The 13,529-nt window shown below is 35.3% G+C and overlaps 1 protein-coding gene across 4 annotated transcripts in view; it reads left to right on the top strand.

Annotated features, from left to right (window-relative positions):
• Window positions 1-13,529, top strand: part of LOC6032253 (axin) — a 68,032-nt gene that overhangs the window by 35,256 nt on the left and 19,247 nt on the right. Inside the window, exons 1-2 of one of the 4 annotated variants that reach the window (XM_038265094.1) lie at window positions 2,288-2,864; window positions 3,917-4,863. The gene's annotated coding sequence lies outside the window, so the exon portion shown is untranslated. Of the gene's footprint in view, window positions 1-2,287; window positions 2,865-3,916; window positions 4,864-10,719; window positions 11,014-13,529 lie in introns of those variants that run through there. The other 3 variants (XM_038265091.1, XM_038265092.1, XM_038265093.1) reach the window with 3 other exon arrangements.

Raw genomic sequence — 13,529 nt, 5'->3', positions numbered from 1 at the left:
CCAGCCCATTGTTGGGTAGGTAATCGAAAAACCTTTCCAATGAGTACAATACATTTAAGATCTGGCAACCCTGTTTCAAGTTGACCACTTAAGTGATATTTATGTACTTTTTTGATTCCGGATCTCACTTAAATGTATGTAAACAATGTCCGGATCCATCATCCAACCCATCGTTGGGTAGGTAATCGAAAGACCTTTAAAATGAGTCCAATACATTGAAGATCTGGCATCCCTATCTCAAGTTATGACCACTTAAGTGATATTTATGTACTTTTTTGATGACGGATTTCACTTAAATGCATGTAAACTATGTCCGGATCCATCTTCCGACCGATCGTTGGTTAGGTAATCAAAAGACCTTTCTAATGAGTCCAAAACATTGAAGATCTGACAACGCTCAGTCTCAAGTTATGACCGCTTAAGTGACATTTGTGTATTTTTTTATTGAGAAACAAGCCTTGCCTGACAAAGTTCGTTCTGCCTTTTTTCGTTTGTTGACGTTTTCAGCCTCCTGTGATCAAAACTTAATTTTAACCTTTCCCATACAATCTGCAAATTTTCCGAAATCGGTTGTAACTTTTAGGCACTCACGAACTTACCATACGAACCCAACGCAACAAAGAGTACCTCGATCGGACGTTCCGTGTTGAATTGATTCACGTTCGAACAAAACCGTCGAAATTTTGAATATATATAGAAGATAGATAGAATTTGTGTCCAAACCCATCATATCAACAAATGTTGGCAAAAAGTGAGGAAGGCAACAACCACATAGGTGGATTAAGTTAGTTTTTGCCTTCCTCACCTTAATGAGGAAAGGCTATAAAATCACTCGAAAAATGAACTTCTTTATTCGACCTCGTAGACCCACCTTCACGTATACCTATCGACTCAGAATCAAATTCTGAACAAATGTCTGTGCGTGTGTCTGGATGTGAGTCCGTGCACCGAAAAATATGCACACGATTATCTCCGGACTGGTTTAACCGATTTGGACTGTTTTGGTCTCATTCGATCCGTCTTGGGGTCCCACAAGACCCTAGTCAATATTATGAAGTTTAGAAAAGTACTTCAAAAGTTATGCTAAAAAAACGATTTTAGCTAAACTTCTGAAGATTGTAAAAAGGGTGGTTTTTGTAAGAAACCCCGTCATGCTACATATTGTTAGAAAGGTATTTGAAAGACCTTCCCAATGCATTCAAAAGATTGAAGATCTGACAACCCCATCAAAAGTTATAAGCACTTAAGTGTTATTTATAAACTTTTTTGAGGCCGGATCTCAAATATTTTGATGAAAAAGCTGTCCGGATCTATCGTGCGATCCATCGTTGGATAGGTAATCAAAAGACCTTTTCAATAAGCCCAAGAGATTGAGGATCAGACAACCATATCAAAAGTTATAAGTACTTTAGTGTTTTGTATACACTTTTTTTAGGCCGGATCTCGGATATTTTGATAAAAATAAGTGTTATTTTTACACTTTTTTGAGGCTGTGTAGGGTATTCACTTTTATGAATGCAAGGAAGGCACCAACCACCTAAAGGTGGATTAAGTAACGTTTTTTTATATTGCTTTACTGCAAAAACGTCGGTTTTACGACAAAAGAAAAAGAATTAACTTTGACATTTATTTGCAGTCAAATTCTTGCGATTTATTTTTAGTTGGCAAACAAACAATCCAGGTGGTAGAGGATGTTCGAATGCATCTTCTGAATCTTGAATTTCACTAAAATTTTAATTTAACTAATATTCTATTCTAATGGGGAAATTGATTTAGCGAAGTTTTGTCGACGTACAATAAAATCCGTTTTTCTCAAAATACTTGATTTGGCACAACAGCTGAATTTTCAATAAATAACAATTTACATCATGCAATCTTATGCAGAATTGTTTTTACCAACATTCCATCACAGTGTATATCAAAATGACATTTAGATAAACAAGTGACTTTAGCTTAGAAACAGCTAACGGAAATGGCCATGGAGAATTCAGGAATGAACAAACTTTACTGTCAACCAAAGCGTAAACAAACGCTAACGAAACAAACAAACGAAGACTAACCAAAAACTTGACCCCAGAAACAAAGATGTAAAGCGTTTAAGGAAGCTGCGGTGTAACAATCAACTCAACAACATCTCAGTACATTATTTCCCCCAGGGGCAAGCAACAGTCAACTTAAACAACAAATTCCGTCATGTTGGCATCAAGAATCGCACAGTACGCAGCCGCCACGATGACAGCCACCAAGTTTGACAACCCGAGCGCGCTCCCGTCTCTGCTGTCAAAGGAATATCTTCGCACACACAGGCAGTAGTACCCTATGCGGACACAGAAGAAGAACAACACAGGACAGAACTGCCACCAGGCCAGGCAGTACCAGTGCAAAGAGATTCCAGTTTTCTTCTTTTTCGACCGAGACACCGAGTCCACTCTGAGTTTGGGGTCTTTTTTTTCGGAACGACGAGTCTGTACATACGCGAGGTCAGCATCCAGTTTTTTTGGAATAGTGCGCGACATCATAGGAAAACGCGAGATTTGTAATTTTTTTCCCTATCGCGGTCTATGGGCAAAGTTGAAAAATGATGGCGTTTCGTGTCCACGGCTGTCAGTCATCGTCGTCGCCGCCGTCTTTGCCTTCGCGGAATGTCTAGTGTGCGCGTGAACCTCGTCCGTCGTCTGTCCAAGCAGGCCGATTTCTAATGGCAGCATAATAATAATAATAATTCTGAAGGCTGTGCTGTGCCTACCTTGATGCAGTTTGTGTTTATGACAGGTCTGGATCGTAGCTGAAGAACCGAACAGAAATTCAACTGGGTCCTGTGGAATGAAAATGGTTTCATCGTTGATCGCTGCTCCATTTGCAAGGTAATCTTTGCAGTGTTATGGAATTTGTAGTATTTGCAGAGCTATTCGTGATCTGAAGATTTATCTGTTTGGCAAAACCAATGAGAAGAGTAATAGTGAAGGAAAAATAGAGCAATAGAAATTCCAACATGCATATGTATTCATGAATCGCTGCCGCCGCCACCGTCGTCGTCATTGAGCTGAGCTTCAAAAACATCACTGTATTTGTTATTTCTTTCCGAATCTCTGCGGCTGCGGAGGTGTCTTAAGGGAACACGCACAGCCTAAAAAAAAGAGGCAGAAAAGAAGAAAAACGGGCAGGGTTGCTAGATCGTTTGAATCGAAACGATTTTCTTGATGGTCCTATGTTATGGTGTTGAAAGTTCAGACTTATTTGAAATTGTCAACAATCAAGTGTCTAAAGAATTTACATGAAAGATATTTACAGAGCTTAGATATCGCTAACGGAGAAGGCCCTGGAGAATTCAAAAAAGAGAACGTTGCAGCCATAACTATTAGTGAAAAGACCAACCAAAAACATGACCCCAGAAACAAAGATGTAAAACATTTAAGGAAGCTGTATCAGCTGTTATGTAGGGAATGTACGATGCTGTCGAGAACCGAGAACTGGCATCCCGGAGAACGCCAGCGCCGACAACGTAAAAACTTAAAGCGTACCGAATGCGGCTGTTGTTTGTGTATGTGTGTGTGGTGAGAAACGCACCGAACAGAAAACGAAGCAGGCAAAATGAATTAAAGTGTTAATACTTTTACGTTTTTCGTTGCCCACTATTTTGAATCTTCATTTTTACTGTTTTTTTTCTCTCTCCACATCCAGTGTGGAACGTACCAGAACGCCCGATAATTGTTTATGTTACAACTAAAAATATACCGATTTTTTTTTTTACTCTATGAGATTTTCATGTCGTTAGTCGTCGCATTGACTGTTGATGCCAATGGCACGAGGCTCATGACCATGGTACATGCGTTTAGATGTTTCGATGTCATACACCAAACTATTTCAACCATTATCGCGATGCTCATGTGCTATTGTTTCTCCGTTTCAATTTCAGTGATCACAGGACAAAACTCGGCTGGATCGCTTCTTCATGACACATGAACTAAGGCCATGATCCCGGACCCGGTCTTCCGTGATCGTTACTGTCCCGAGACCACACGAGAACCCTGAAAAAAAAACTGTTTAACCATCAAAGAGAGATCATCATCTTATCGCTCAAAAGAAGTGTGTCTGCTGGCCGCGAGATCAAATCGATATCCATAAGCAGTGACCGCGGCTTCGACGGCGCGGAACCGTCCACGGCGACGACAGAGTACAGTGGCGGCAGTCATCCACACAAACACACACACACACACACACGTCAAGCGAAACAGAGCAGTGAGGAAGAAGCTGAAGGAAAAAGAAAAAAAAACAACACCAACCAAGAAGAAGAAGTAGGAGAATAAACAGGTTTTAATCGAGAGTGCTGCAAAGACGGCCACTACTACGAAAACGAGAGAGGGAAAAAAATAAGTAGATGGCAGAAGAAGAGGCCACCGAAGAATAAGCCAAGTTTTACACATTAAAAGTGCCGACAAGTCCGCGTCCGCCGCATGAGAGACGACGGCGACGCGATGGATAGATAGCTTAGCGCGAGAGTGGCTATTTTTTTCTTATTAGTAATTTTTTTTCTGTGTTTCTATACTTCCCGATCTGCACACCGATCGGGGCAGTGTGCTTCCCTGCAAGGAGAAGAGAAGAGAGTGAGAGTTGGTGGAGGTGTCGACAAAAAAAAAGTGGAAAATTCGAGCGCTGTTTATTGTGTTATGGGCTGATGAGATGTGTCATTGTTAAATTAGTAAGGTGTTTGGGTGTGAAATCAGTTCGGGAATGGGTGCAAAGCAAAGGTGCTCCAATTAAGTGATAATCAAACGGAAGCGAAGAGGAATCGATAGTGTCACCATGATGGATATCATAATGCTGTATCTATTGAGTTTTGGATTATAATACACAAAGACTGAGGTAAGTGAGCTTGTGTGTTTATGTTCTTGAAAACAGTCTTTTGAAAAATGTTCCTTAGAGCATCTCTACCGGTACGCTCATAACTGAGTGACTATTTTACTTACCCACACCGGAAGTTGATATAAGGGGTTGGTAATTTAGTCACTGTTGACCCCACCGAGGGTAATCATTAATTGGTGCAAATAAGTTGATTTTGAAGTGGTGCACCAGAGCACCATCAGACAGATGAGCAACTTTTTTATTAATCACAAAATCTCGTTTTCTTTAAATCTATTGGTTCAGTTGTTTGAAAATGCTTCGAAAAGTGTTTAAAACTACTTTTTTTTGCTGTAAGACCAAATTTCTGAAGTATGAATTACAAATTCTGAAATCTCTGAATTTTCAGATTTCTTTCATTGGCTCATTCAAAACTCACAAACAACCATTTTCATGAAAAATAAGGAAAATAATAAAACCATCGGTCTAATAACAATGTTTTGTTTGTTTATGAATAGCCCAAATGTTTATAAACTTTTGTTTTGATAAAAAAAAGCTTTTTCTGTAATTTAGAAAAAGTGCTCCTGAATATTTAGTTGCTCATATGACTCATATGCCTCTGGTGCACCAAATTTAAAAAAGTGGAAAAACACTCAAAACCGTTCTTGTCCAAGGTTCGAATGATAGCAAAACATTTTTTGTTTCATAAAATTTTGTGTTTGGTAGTTTTTACGGGCTTTCGGAAACAGGTCTTATTTATTTCCCTAAAATTGGCCCATTTTTGTTTACATTTCGTACTGCGACTTTGCTTGTGCTTAACAAAATTTGGTGAAATTTGGGGAGATGGTAGTATACATTCTACATGAACACCTGCAACTTAAAGCACCATGAAAAGTTGTGTTACTTCCGAGATATTTGCGTTCAAAGTTTTGGTGCTCTTGAGTAACCATGGGCGGGAGAGGGTTAAAGGGACATTGGCGTATTGAACACATGGGCAATATGGAGAGTTTAACTTAAATATTTTCTAAGCCAGTTACAATTATTGACGTTGACATATTTGGAACAAATATTGAAATGTTGAAAAAAAACGTTTTTAGAATTTGTGGTCATCTTAATTTTTGAAAAAAAAACTGTATGAAAATATGTCAATTCTCAGCTTGACGCACAATGTTTTAATGAAAACGGTCAAAATAAATATCAATTTTTTTGCCATCCACAATCCACAATTTAAAAATTTTAGAATTCAAAAATGAATTCAAAAATTCACAAATTTATTTAGAACAAAACAAATAAAAATTCAGGAATTCAATGCAATTGTCTACGCTTCATACAAACAAGTTTTTTTTTACATATTTATTCCAATAAAAAAAAACGTTCATATGATGTATAAACTCAAAGTTTGTTTTAAAAAAACACACACATTATTCCCGGTCCTGATACTACTGGAAGGAATTCGCTGGTAGGAAGTTGGACTCACAACCCAAAGGTCAGTTCGAATCCCGGGGTGGATGGTGTAAAAAGAGGTTTGCAATTGCCTCAACAATCAAGCCTTTGGACACCTAGTTTCGAGTAGAAATCTCGCAACCGAGAACGCTATGGCAAGGGACTGTAGAGCGAATAATTTGATTTGATACTCCTAGATTATCAGACTTGTAACAAAAATCGTTTGTAAAGCGAACTGTAATGAACTTAACTTCTGAATTTCGATTAAATTTTACCAAAATCGGTCAACTCTCTGGTTTTATCTGCCGAACTTCAGCAGAAATTAGAACAACTGTTCGCTCGACGCCGAGAAATTATGAAACTTAGAAAAATTTAAGTTGTTGGATAAAAAATGTGTATAATTTTGGTGAAAATCACGTTTAATGATGTTGTCCTTTCAACCTGGGTAATTCTCTACCAACTCACAGAAAATCAGGAAAAGTTGCCCCGACCCCTTTTCGATTTGCGTGAAACTTTGTCCTAAGGGGTAACTTTTGTCCCTGACCACGAATCCGAGGTCCGTTTTTTTATATCTCGTTGATAAACTTTTTTTCTTAAAATCTCGATAACTCATGATGTTTATAAGCAAACCCCTTATGTGTATACATATTTTTTTTTGTAATTGTCTGCTCTACAAATTTGTAGAACTTTATTGCACTATATTATTACTATATATTATATGTAGGCTTAGTGATTTTTCACGCTCGAAAATCGCAAATTTCACGGGGACCTCAATTTCAAAACACCAAATTTCACGCAAATTTCGCGGAACGATAAAATTGTTAAAATAACTCTGAAAATCTTATGTTTAAATCACAGAAACTACTTTTTATGCTTCATTATATTTTATTCTTCAATAAACTAAAAAAAATCTTAAATAAATTTGAAGGTGGCACAAAAAAATCTCTTAATTTTCAATAAAGATTCCACCTAGTTTATGTGTGGGCTCTACTCTACATATATTTTGAAATAAAATGTAGGGCATGCGTATTATTATAAACATCACGAGTTATCGCGATTTTACGAAAAAAAGTTTTGAAAAAGTTAATTTTTGCGTTTCTCTTTGTTTCGTCGTCCGTGTCTGTCGCGGGTGACCATGAATGGCCATGATCGATGACGACCAACTTTTTCAAAACTTTTTTTCGTAAAATCGCGATAACTCGTGATGGTTATAAGCAAACCCCTTATGTCTATATATCAAAATTTTTGCAATTGTCTGCTCTACAACTTTGTGGAACATTGTTACACTCTAAAAAATAACCCTGCAAAGTTAGAAAAAACACGAAATTTTAAAATGAAAAATTTTGTTCTAAATGAAAAAATGACCCTTCTGGGACAATGTAGATTCGAAAAGTACATTAAATTTCCCATAAAATGACATGTTCCAAAATTTTTTACAGTCGAGTAACGGAAAATGGGAGAATTTTTAAAACTTTTTTAGTGTTTTTTTCGATAAAAAATACGTTTATTCGGGAATTCTGAGTACGCCATCAAATCGGGCGTCTAATTTTACACAAAAGTCCCTTTGACACCAAATTTCTATCTCATCACCGTTTCAGGCTGCAAATTATTGAAAAACACCTCTTTTTTCACATGTTCAAAAATGGAAGGGGTCGTACCGCCCCTCCGTCACGAGATATCAAAAAACGGACCTCGGATTCGTGATCAGGGACAAAAGTTACCCCTTAGGACAAAGTTTCACGCAAATCGAAGAGGGGTCGGGGCAACTGCTGTGTGAGTTGGCGGAGAATTACCCAAAAGTTTTCGCTGATTTGTTTTATTTTATTGAATTTCATATCAAAGCAATATTTAACAATCTTGTCCAGCAAAAATGAGTAAAACAATTTGATTTTTTGCGAAGTTTGGCATATTAACATTCTTTTAAAGGTTTTTATATCCTTTTACAAAATTTAAATTTTAAATCAAAAGGCAAAAATAATATAATTTGTAACGAAATCGACACTTTAATTAAAATAAAAACAAAACAAAAAGTAGTATTTTATTTTTCACGAGAATAGTCCATCCAAATAATCAAATATCGTTAGAATTAAACAGGACACAGAAAAAACTGTAATGTTTTTAAAATTTGATTTCAAAGCTTTCATTTTATTAGGAATAAAACAAACTTGATTCTTTTTATTTCTCTACATTTCTAATAAAATAGCAGTAATTATCTTATAACAGCGAATGAAAATATTACTAAACTTAGTTTATTTAAAAAAAAAAAACTGAAAAAAATGATCAATTCTTCAAATGGTTCATATCAAGCTTTCCAATTAAAAACTAATAAAATTTACTTGAATAGTGGATGAAATATTTACTATGTTGCTAATTTGAAAAAAAAAATGTTTTGAGAAAATTGATAAATTTCAAGAATTTCACGTCGTCCACGAATACGTCAAAAATCACTAACACTATACTAATAATTAAACAAGGGTATTAATTCATTTAATTCAAAGTAGTTCATAAGATTATGTTCATTCCTATTTGAGCTTGATAAATCATTTTGAGAAAAATCGTTACAGTTTCACACAAACATAAAATTTCAGGGGATTTCACAAAAAAGCCAAATTTCACGGATTTCACGCTGTCCGCGAAATCGTGAAATTTAACTAACCCTAATTATATGTAAAAATAATTATGCAGTATTTTTTGTATTATCTCAACCTATGCATCTATTCATTTTTACAAAATTTAAATGTTAATGTTAACAATCTATAGTGAAAATGTGAAAAAACAAGCAAAAAAATAAAAGTAACTGTAAAAACATGAAATCACTAAATAGGCAAAAGGTGATAGGAGTAAAATACAAAAAAAAATCGAATAAAAATTTTAACCCTCTAATAAATTTGAAGTAATTTTTTTTTCGTGCTAAAGTGAAGACGTACTTACCTCAACCATCTCTTCTAGTTCGATTTCCGCCAACAGCATCTATGAAAATATGGGGTTAATCCTTATCTTGATGGAGACGAGAAACCATGCAAAGAACATGTGAACCCCTTCAAAAGTCACAACCAGAAGAGGTTTTATGATTTGTACTGTTACGAAAATATGATTTTTTCATAATCGGACACTGATTCTGCGGTACTGTAATCATATTTGAGTTCAGTTCATACAAATACGCACGTATCGCATACAGAAGCGCTGAATAATCGATTGACCGGGAGGACATGTCTGCCCGGCCCCCTTTCACCAGACTAAAACGGGCAAATCCAAAACTCAATCATCCCAATTCTCCCCCTTTTCTTACGGTTCCCGCTCATAGTTCAAGTAAAGATTTGTATATTCAAGGGCAGGATAATCCAGAGATAATCATGCGGCAGAAACGCTCCTTTGCCGAGCGGCATTTCTTTGAGAGATCAGTTTGGGGAAACTTTCTTCGGAACAACAGGTAGCTGACGAAAAATTTGTGTGTGCCTTCCTGATTTATGACTGCCTCGATCGTAAATCTTGAAAAAACCCGGTGTACTTTTTTTTGCTCAAACGGCAGTTCAAGTTTTCCAAATGTAAAGAATTTACATTTATAATTATTGCATTTGACCTGTTATGTCTATTTTGCTTACGGTTTGTTTTGAATCTTAGAAAAGCTAAAGAAAGCAGGTAAAATAAGCATAAGTCGTTGATGAGTGGAGCTATTCTCGGATGACGCATTATTTTTATTCTGTTTTTGCACAGAAAATTGCAGGACTTTGAATGGCCTTTAAATATACTTGGAAAACCCCTAAACTTTCAAAATCTCTTTTTGAAGATTGTCAACATTGAATAGTTCATACGATTAATTGTAACGATCAAAATTAATAGCTGATAATTACAAATTACAATATTCTTATCAACAATAAATTATGTTTACAAAAATTAAGAGGCAACATTATTCGTTCATTGATTTTGTTACATTTGTAAAATTTACTTTATTTTTTTTATTTTTTGCGATGATAAAAAGGAACTATACGGAAAAGCTAACAAAATCCGTAGTAACATTTCAATATGGCGAATCTGCGTTTGTAAACAAGCAGTCTATCCCTTTTGCTCAAGTGGCAGTTCACGTCAAGTAAGAAGGGGATAGACTGCTTGTTTACAAACGCAGATTCGCCCTATTGAACTGTTACTACGGAAATTTTAAACTTTTCTTTTTTTTGCTGTCAAAATTAAGACCAGACGGCCACATTCATCATGCCGGTCAATTAATCCAACAGACTTGTAATGTTGTGATCAGCTCAAGCAGTAATGCGCATGTGCCCAACATATTCAACTTCCCTAAGGATGTAATGGAAATGAGAATAGAGGGTGTTCACATAAAATCCTTCCAAACGGCATTCATCAAACCATCGCCGCCGCCGCATTCATCAGTTTGATTTTCGCCGCCGCGAGTGTCAAAGCACGGAAGTCGATTTTGTCAATTGTGATTGAAATCTAGGATTACATCTCTCCTCAAAAACGCTTTTGTATTGTGCTTTCCTAGTCGAGTGACGCAAAAGTCGTGTTGACACTTTTTTTCCCTCTCTTTTTATTTGTGGATTTGCTTTCTTTCGGATGTGAATGCATTCGATGCGCTAACGAAGGACACTCTCGTAGTAAAGTTTTTTTTTTTTGTTTTCGGGATACTCAGTGAAAGGAAGAAATCATCCCGGAAAGTGTCACGGTTGAGTGCAGGAGGATTGAATTATCGGATTTGGCTTTTTGTTTTAATTGGAGGTAATAATCAACATTATCAATGATATTTGTTAGAACTTCGGCCTATTCAATAAAAAAAGTGATTTGTATTATTACTAAATACAGCAAAACATTCAATAACTGTGTTTTTTGTTTGTTAAAAACTTTGTTTTGCTTGATCGAAAGTTTAAATAAGTTATCAGAAAACCTGCGTAATATGAACTGTATTAAGCCACACATTTTATATGTCCTTTTTCCGAAAAAAAATCAATCCTGTTTAACAAAAATCTGCGTTGGGTGACAGATTTAAAGTACACAAATTGAATTGATTCACCAAATATATTATCAGGGTGGCTTTTAATGTTAAATTTGAGAAATTCACGATTTGTTGTTTGACTAGGTTTTTAACTTTCAATAAAATACAAATTTGAACTAATATGAGTTTATAAAATTTGCTGCTTATTTTTAAATCAAGCATTTTACACATTGAATAAGTTTTTTTTGCCACTGAAGTGCCATTATATTTTAATGATATGTTTAAATACTGTTAACAAAAAAAAACTACAAATTATGTCATTTGAATCTTTTACTGACCAACATGTTTTTTCGCCCGTGTTCAGTAGGTCATTTTGAGAAACTTTAGCTGCACGGAAAATTTTGGTTTTCTTGTTTTTTTTTTTTCAATATACAGTAGGGGAACAGCATCTAATTCCAGCGTGCCTCTAATGTTGGCAGGTCAGAACTTTACCATTCAATTAAAGCTAATTAAAAGCGTTTTCAACTGAAATCGAGTGATAAAAAGCTCAATAAGAAGTGAGCAAGCAAGTTTCTATCAAAAGTTTTGCAAAATTAGTTGTTTAAATAATGAAAATAAGCAAATTGGATGGAGTTAGGAGCGAGTGCTTAACCTGCCAAACATACGAGAATTTCCCCTACACAGAAAAAAAAATCATGGTAATATTACATCTGGGAAGGGGTACATCTTTTAAGTCAGAAAAAAGGTTTAATTTTACCTCTGGAAATGTGTAATTTTACCACTTTTCTGGTGTAATGTCACTTTTTCAGTCTAAATTGAGGTAAAATTACATCATAAAAGAGGTAATATTCAACCTTCCAAAATTACAGCTTCCAAATTTACATTATTTTTTTCTGTGTAGTTGTTCGGTAACTGGGCGTTGTTTAACTGGGTTGCTTTTTAACTGGGCGCTCGATAACTGGGCCGTAGCCCAGTTAAAAAGCAGACAAACGTCAAAAAACCAAAACAAACCGAAATGACCGAGGGGTTAATGAATACAAAAATCATGTTCAATAAATAAAAATACTTTTTTCGAACTTTAAATTAATTCCAACTCACAATTAAAGAGATACGAAAAGTAAGCATTGTAAATAAATTTGATAAATTTTAATTTTTATATATCATCAGGATAACATGATGCATCGGTGGTCCCCTCGTAATTTTTCGTTCAGCCCAGTTAGCAGGCAGCATTCGGTGTCTGGGCTACGTTCTCAGCCCAGTTACCGAATAAGAACTGTTTATTTGTTTGTTATTTTTGCATGTTTTTTTACATATATTTTGTCGAACACTGTTTCAAATGCTTGCTTGTTTTTCATAAATATATTGATGCAATTCAATTTTATCACCAGTTAGTTTACCACATTGAAAATAATCTCCATACTTATTTAAAATGAAGTGAAATTTTCGAGCCTATAAAAATATTTATGAATTACTATGAAATAATATTATATAATACAGTACATGTTCGTTAACTGGGCATAGAAAAACGCACAGTTACCGAATGTTGCTGGAACGTCAATGCATTATATTTTTTATATTGTTTATCGTAACAAAAAAAAAGTGACTCACACAAAAAACCAGAGCATACGCTTTTAACATCTTTTGAATATGACCTGAAATTTTATGACACTTAAAAATAATATTTTATTTGTTAATAACTATTTTTGCATCGACAGACCTCTTGATCATTTTGCTTTGTTATTGTTTTTTTACGTTTGTCTGAATTTTAACTGAGGCTACCCCAGTTTTGGGAACTCTAGAAATCCTAAAAAAAAGTATTAGACTAAGACAAACACACACTTTTTGACAGTTTGCCTGCTCTATTTCTCGGATTAGTTTTCAAAAAGACATAAGAGCCAATAGTAAAAAAAGCCTTTTTTGCATCGCTATTCGACCTACTTACGAAAAACCAATTTCAAAGTTGCTTCAGATTGTTCATCTACACGTCTTTCAAGTGCCCCAAATTAAAACTAAATGAAATTTTGTTACAATTTGAGAAAAACGAATATTAGGGTCGGAGGTCACGGTGGCGCTTACGGCTTTTTGAAAACTCACCCGAGATTTGTTTGCCTGCGAACTTATTTGTTTTTTTTTTTGCCCTAGTCTAATAGCTCCTTAAGTGGACTATATCTTTATAAAAATGGTTTCTTTTGAATAAACATTTCTTTATTTTTTATTATTTTAACAAACCGTGATTTTTTATCCTTTCTCCTCTGGATTGGGTAAGAAGGCAACTGTTTTTTGTTTTGTTTTTTGCACTATA

This window comes from Culex quinquefasciatus, chromosome 3, assembly GCF_015732765.1.
Source record: "Culex quinquefasciatus strain JHB chromosome 3, VPISU_Cqui_1.0_pri_paternal, whole genome shotgun sequence".
Lineage (NCBI taxonomy): Eukaryota > Metazoa > Arthropoda > Insecta > Diptera > Culicidae > Culex > Culex quinquefasciatus.
Note: the sequence above shows the minus strand (reverse complement) of the source record. Positions and strands in the feature narration are given on the sequence as shown.